Consider the following 7411-nt stretch of genomic DNA (forward strand, 5'->3'; position numbering starts at 1 on the left):
GACGCCGACATTTCCGTCAAGCGGTCATAGGAGCTCGGGAAATGGACGACGCCTTGGAAGGACTGATCCGTCTTGACCAACAGACCCACTTCATGGCTGAGATTAAGCAGCTGGAAGCCGGTTCAGGTTTGATTTCTTCCACGCGATTGCTCTCACTAAAGCAATAACTTATTGCTTGTTTTGTGCACGCACGGCCAGTTAAGCAGGCATATCTGAATCGATTTCCTTCATCCTTCTTGGCTATTTGATGTGCATTTTTATTGTCATCTGTTGCAAACAGACATTTGGGCACTAAAGAGGATTTAAAATCTGTGAACACAAACGGGATTATTTCTGTGGAATAGTAGCTTATATCGAAAGGCTGGCTTTAATATAATGCTGCATTCCCTTTATTCTATAAACGACAAGGAATTTCTTGATGGGACTTAATAAGAATATTGACTTGCTAGTATCGGAACTATTTCTTGCACGTTTATTTGCCAACATTTCTTCAATGGCTCGGCAGTTTCCAGTTTATGAAAAATGAATCAAAACCGCTTTTATTTAATTTATGTATTACGTGATTTCTGGAAGCGTCGAATACAAAAAAGTGCTGTAACTGGGTTTATGTAATTTAAAATTGTATTGACGACTAGCCAATGCCCGCTTACTTCGCGGCGCCTAATAACAGGGGTGCCCAGCGTTGGCAGAGCTCCCAATACAAGCACAATATTTTTGTATCTGTATGTGTGTACTCAGCAAAACAGCTCAAGCATGTGATGCTTACAGCATGAAGTACAAAAGCAAACTGACCAGCTGCTGGCGGCGCATAAGTTCGGTAGCTGCCAGTGTTGCCACAGACAAATTTTTTTTCCTACCAAAATTTCCTACCAAAATCAACCAAAACCTACCAAAATTTTATTTAAGTTTTTAATATTTTTCTAATGACAACGCATCGAGATTTATGCATAAAAGTCGTTAAATCGTTATTAAAACAACAGATTTTTAAAATAATAGCTAGAGAAAATATCGCCTAACAAGGCAATGCCTTCAAAGAATAAACTGTTTTTTCGCTCCCCTGTAAAATTTGAGTGCCGTAAGATAGGCGGTTTTGCAATTGGGCTATGGTCGGTTTTGCAAAAACATCGACTATATTACTATTATTACGTCTGAGATACACGCGCTGCTTCCTTAGAAGATCTATTGTTCTTAACCCTAATTGTAATCATTCCAACCTTATTTTCTTTCAGAAGTTAGGCACTTTGGGAGGCGCCATGTTTAAATAAAATTTTGGATGAAGACAATCCTTCCCCAAAGTGTATCAGTCTGGTATTTATGATACGTGGGCAGTCACATAGAATATGCTCTGGAGTTTCCTCCACCAGCTCACTAAAGGCTAGGGACCATGCAAGTGCGTTTGGGCTCCACGCTTTGCGAGACAGTCAGCTTTCGTAGCCTTCAAACCCTTCATGTCCCTGAACCCCACACAGCGTTACGTTATAGTTGGTTCCAAGTGGTTCAAAAGAGTTTTACAGCTGTCCACAAACCTGATGCCGTTTTAAAGTGTTTAACCTGCCTGAATATCCGACATAATACTTAATTTGGCCCCATTTGTCCTTCTACACAGACCACGATTGCGAAGACTTTCGCCTGGAATATAGTTGGGTATGCGTAAATTGGCAGACTTTCTGGAATTCTGGTCCAAATACGCCTGCCCCAGTACTCTCCTCATTCATCTTGGATCCGTCGGTATACCATACTTGGGACCTTTCGTCAATCGTATTTATTATCACTTCACAGCAGTCCCTTTCAGGAGTTCAGACCTTGTAGGGTTTATAGAAAGATAACTCGGGATTATCCAGTAATGGCTTTAGAACCTCCAAATGACCTCGAAGATCCCAAATTTTCTTGCTGATCATATTAGGCAGTCGTAGGGCGCTCCTGCAGGCCTCTTTCAAATGGGATAGACAAAAGAAAAACGCCTGTAATGACACCAATGGCATCCGTTGGGCAGGTGTCCTTAGCTCCTGTAATGGGCACGCGGACCAGTCGGTGCAGCTTGCTAAAGGTGAAAACCTCCTTTACTTGCGTAGCTTTTGGTCACCAGGTCAGTGCCGCATATGTGACAACGGGTCTTACTACCATATTGAAAGTTCAATAGGTTAGTTTTGGTGATATTCCTCAAGTCTTACAATAAAGTCTCTGTCAGTTGGACAATGGTGGACTTCACCGGTGAAATATTCGTGTAAACAAGGTTGCTAAAGTGTTTGAAGATACATATTTTATATTTTTCGCAAGTAACTATTATTGTCGCGGAACCTACCAAAATCCAATCTATCCTGCCAACCTACCAAATGGAAAAAAATACCAGTTTTGGTAGGAAAGCCCATGTTTGGCAACACTGGTAGCTGCGCACACACGACCACGGTTGCCAGAAGCAATTTCTATTTTGTACCAGTTTTTTGCCTAAAATGTACCAAATGAGAAGAAAATGTACCGACCAAATTATCAAATCTATAGTAGATATATTTTGTACATATGTATGTTTATTCTGTTGAGTTAAACAGTTTTTTAGAATACAATTCACTTTTTTATAAAAGATACCATAAAACTGAGACATGTACGTGAATCAGTTAAATAAATTTTATTTGACATTTTTTTTAAGTGCTTTCACTTATTGTAATTAATTTTTAAGCATCAAACTTGAAACAAAAACTCTACATAGTACATAAAACCATTGTATTTTTTTTTTACCCATTACTTAACTGCAACTTGAGATCCTTCTTGTTCCATTTTATGATAATTTTATTTTATATTACACATTTGTATTGTTTACAAAAAAATCTTTAGCTGACCAAACGCTGTGAGACTGTGTTTGGTTTTTATTTAGTTTTTTCGCAAGCAATATATTGTTTAGCAGTTTCATTTCAAGTTTAGTTTTAACAAGGCTGAGATCAAAAAACTTTATTTCTGCAGCTACCGAGCTGTGAGGCAATGACATTAAAGTATTTACAAATTCAACGAGTTCTTTGAAACAGGATTCTCCAAGCCCATTCTTTATGGCAGAAACTTTTTTCCAGAAGCCTGAAATGTCCGTACAACTCTCGAAATCTAATTTTGCGAGTCTTAATTGCCTCCATTGAGTTAAAATAGTATCAGGATCGCCTGGTAAAAAATGTGAAAATTCATTTAATAAAGGCTGAATTGTAACTTCATTTTCGCAAAGAACTTTACTAGGAGTAATTATGCTTAAATTTTTAATATCGTCCCTTCCAAAATCAAATCTGTTTTGAATTTGCTTTAAAAGCTCTATATAAAATTTGCGGATATTTAATCTTATGCTAAGCCTTTGTGCATCGCTAAATTTATCAGACTTTAAAAAACTGTCAGCTTTAAAACCAATAAATATTTCGTCGATGGGTAAATCACCTGTTTCGTCGCTAACGTTAAAATCTTTTAGAGTATTCACAAATCTTACAAAATTATTTTTCATATAGTTGCTTAGAATTAATTTAAAAAATGTTTCAATTCTGTCATACAAAAAAGGCAGCCTAACATTTTCGGATTGAAATTCCTTATTAAGATTATTTATTATTTTTAAAACATAAGGTAAGAAAAGCAAGTATAATTTAATCTCAGGATCTAACATTAGATTTGCAAGCTCAATAGACTTAACGCCATTTACTTCTAATGAACAAGAAAGAAAATAGAATTGTAAGGCGTCCCACTGTACATTAATGCGCGAAATAACACTTTCTAACGCTAACCAACGTGTTAAAGAAATTCCCAATATTTTGTGAGGTTTTACTTCACAGTAAGCCTGGAACTCTTTTAATTCATTTACTCTTTTCGGGCTATAAGCGAAAAATTTATAAATGTCACGACAAAGCCGTTCCACATTGCAAGGCAGAATTTTACAAGCGTGACTGGAGCACAAATGCAAAGAATGGCACGTGCAATTTATAAATAAATAGTTTAGTTTCCTTTTCAAATTTGGCGTTTAGCCCTTTAAGATTACTAGCCATAGTGCTCGCACCATCGGTAGCTAGCCCGATTAAATTACACAAAGGAATTCCAATGTTTAGTAAAAATTCCTTAATTGATTTATAAATATTTTCTGCGTCACAGCGTGCCCGCTCTATCAAAGTTAAAAAACGGTCTTTAATTGCATATACTGCAGCATCAAAATATCTTACTACAATCACTAAACACTTTTTGTTAGACAAATCTGTAGTTTCATCTAAACTTAACGAATACTTTTTATCTTTAATACAACTTACAATATTTTGCTTTGCTTTATCGCCCAAAATTTCAGCAATGTTTGACGCATTTTTTCTTGCACACTTCAATCGTTTTGCTATTTTGGAATCTGTGCAACAAACGGTTAACAAGTCCGGCAAATAATCCATTAATCGAAATGGCAAGTTATGTGTTATAACAAACTTAACTAACGTGAGCTCTGCAAACCTCACTTGCTGCTCTAAACGAATATTATTGTCGTTGGAAAATGAAGAAATACTGATCTGATTTTTCTTTATCTGGAAATTTTGCTTATGCAAATCGTTGGCAGCATGTCTATTTAGGTGACTTAAATTATTGGTAATTTTTCGCTCACAATCTGTACAATATGCATTGCCATTGCTTTCTTTCAACCAGTTGAACTTATGAAGCCACTCTTCCTTAAATTTGCGTTTTGCTTCAGTTTTGCTAAAAGTTTCAGCACTGGAAAATAAAAATAATATTATTAACAAGGCCTAAAGGATAACATGCAGATAAACACTAACATTTCGTTTTCAGTTTCCACTTCTATCTGAGTAGCAGCAGCAACATCATCATTTCCTTTATCAGTTTTGGCTTTCTTTATCAGAAATCTAAAATAATAACAAATATGAGTAGAAACTGCAATGTTGAAATTCAGTTTACTTACACATCCATGTTGTATATTTTGACGTACTTAAAATCTTCAAATCAAGGCGAATTAATATAAGGTGATAGCAGGAGTACAAAAACAAAAATTTACATGTATTTTGTTTTTGCTTTGGCGGCATAAACTGTCAAAATCTGTAAGAGTGTGTGTAGAAATTCAAAAAAAATTTTTCAATTTGATATCAGAAGCCGTGCGGCGAAACACATACACAAAATCAGCTGAGCATGTAACACCACCTTATATAAATTCGCCTTGCTTCAAATGTGCAACCAACAATTCAAATAAAATTTTTCCAAACGGATTAGAAATAAAGAGCATAGAGAAAAGTAACTGTTGTTTCATGGCCTACTGCCATCCAAAATATATTGCCGTACATGGTTTTCTCTTTCTTTCTTAAGCATTTTCTTTTCTATATTTCATATTGTTTTACTGTAAACACGAACAAATATATGCACAATTGACGAGCAACACAGAGTTGCAATTATAGATAATATCGTAATGTACTGTTTACAAAGGGAAATTACTCAAGGTTTTGAGTCTTTAACAGCCAGTTTGACGAAAGTAATTTAAGTAAAAAATGATTTTAATTTTTTGAACTTTATATGGAAATTGACAAAAAATAAAAAATAATTTTCCATTTAAATTGCTGGTGAAACCGGCTGTAAATAAAATGTACCAAATTTTGAACCTATGTACCAATGTACCCACCGGAAATTAATGTACCAAATTTGGTACAAATGTACCATCTGTGGCAACCGTGCACACAACTTGTATGTGAAAGCCGAGTAGATCCCGGAGACTCCCGTGTGCACCACTGCTAATAAGAACTTTTGCGTTGGCAAACAAAAATAGCCTGTAAAGTCAAAATTTTTGATTTAAGTTAAAACCACTAAGGCTCAGTATCCTCCTCACACATAGGCCAATAATAGTAACGCTGTGATACCATAATGAATACCAATCCCTTTCGGTGTCATGAGCTTTACCGATGGCCTTATTTCCACCTGTGAGATCTCTGCCAAGCATGCGTAATCTTTTTCTAAGATCTTGCAACTACAACATTGGTGCGCTGCATATGCCAATAAAAGTTCTTATAAGGAAACTCGAGAGCACAGAAGTGCGTTTTCTGCTATAGGAGCGCCAAGAATCCTCGCTGTCCCACAGGATGAAAAGTTTTCCGGTACATTGGCTAAATGATCTCTTAAGTATCTTTCAAATGAAGCAATTGATATACCTACGGCGATCTTTCCTTGTTAATTCTACAGTTTGTTGTAATATTTATGAATTGATTTCTAGGTAGATGCAAGATCGCATGATCATCCATGAGGGCGTCAGACAAACTTAACCCCATCCTTCATTTAGACATATGAAAACTAAATTCGTATAACTTAAACAGGGCCAAAGCAGACCTACCACACGGGGTTTCTATACATTTCGGCTGCAACGCCATCCATTGGGTCCTTTTTCTGCAAAACCATTGCTTACCAAAAAATGAATACGTGTTATGAATTTCAACCTCGACTCCAGCGGCACTAATCGGGGCAATTTTTATCAAAAGAATTTTCCATCATACTGGAATATGCTCACGTTTAAAATTTGAACGAAATCGGTTAATAAATAGGATTTTTATAAATACCTCTACTCCAACACCACCTACCGAGTTTTCTAGTAGCATGTAATAGGGCCATATATGTATGTAAGATAACCTCCGACAATCTGACCTAACTCTATTCAGTGGTTTTTGAGTGTAGTCGGCACAACGAAAACGGCTATCATTTTATGCAAATAGGTATGTAGGTAGGACAGTCTATAGCGAAACTCCTAAAATCAAAGCTCCATTCTTTGTGAAAAATTAAAAAAAAAAATCTTCAAAATTGTCACATAAATTTTACCTTTTACTAAAAATTAAAAACAAAGTTACATAGTTCAATGGGATTTACAAATCTAGGAGAAAATGGTTTCCAATCGTAAATACATAAATGTATGTACATCGATCCAGCCTTTCCAATAATTACCACTTTTCGCCATAAGTACGGTATTGATAACATATGTAGCTGTGTCGAATTTCAAGACAGCGCGCTGCAGCGTAAGCGGTTCCAGAGTTAAGCTATATGATAAGTTCAGTTTGCATGGAAGGTGCCACGCCCCCTTTTCCAATGCATTTGCAATATATGCATCAGTGCTAAGTTTCAGTTCCCCATCGTAATTGGTTTTAGAGATATATTGGTATTTTTGCGTTTTAGTCTGTGTAAGAATTTTAAGAATACCCGAGCTACATACCGAGTAAATTTTTGGTCAGAATATTTATTTTCAAGGTGCTGGCATATGTTCCAAATATGAACCAAATCGGTGCAGCCGTTTAGTAGTTTAGTGAAATACATTGTACACAGAACTGTATGAAATTGACGTGTGTCAAGTTAGCACTACACTTTTCGAAATTGGAAAAGTTAACTACGGCATTAATTGTAGTGTTTTTGTTGTAAATTTGTTGTGGAAAGAAAAAATTTG

Source organism: Rhagoletis pomonella, unplaced genomic scaffold, assembly GCF_013731165.1.
Source record: "Rhagoletis pomonella isolate Grant_MI unplaced genomic scaffold, Rhpom_1.0 Rhpom_scaffold_00015, whole genome shotgun sequence".
Lineage (NCBI taxonomy): Eukaryota > Metazoa > Arthropoda > Insecta > Diptera > Tephritidae > Rhagoletis > Rhagoletis pomonella.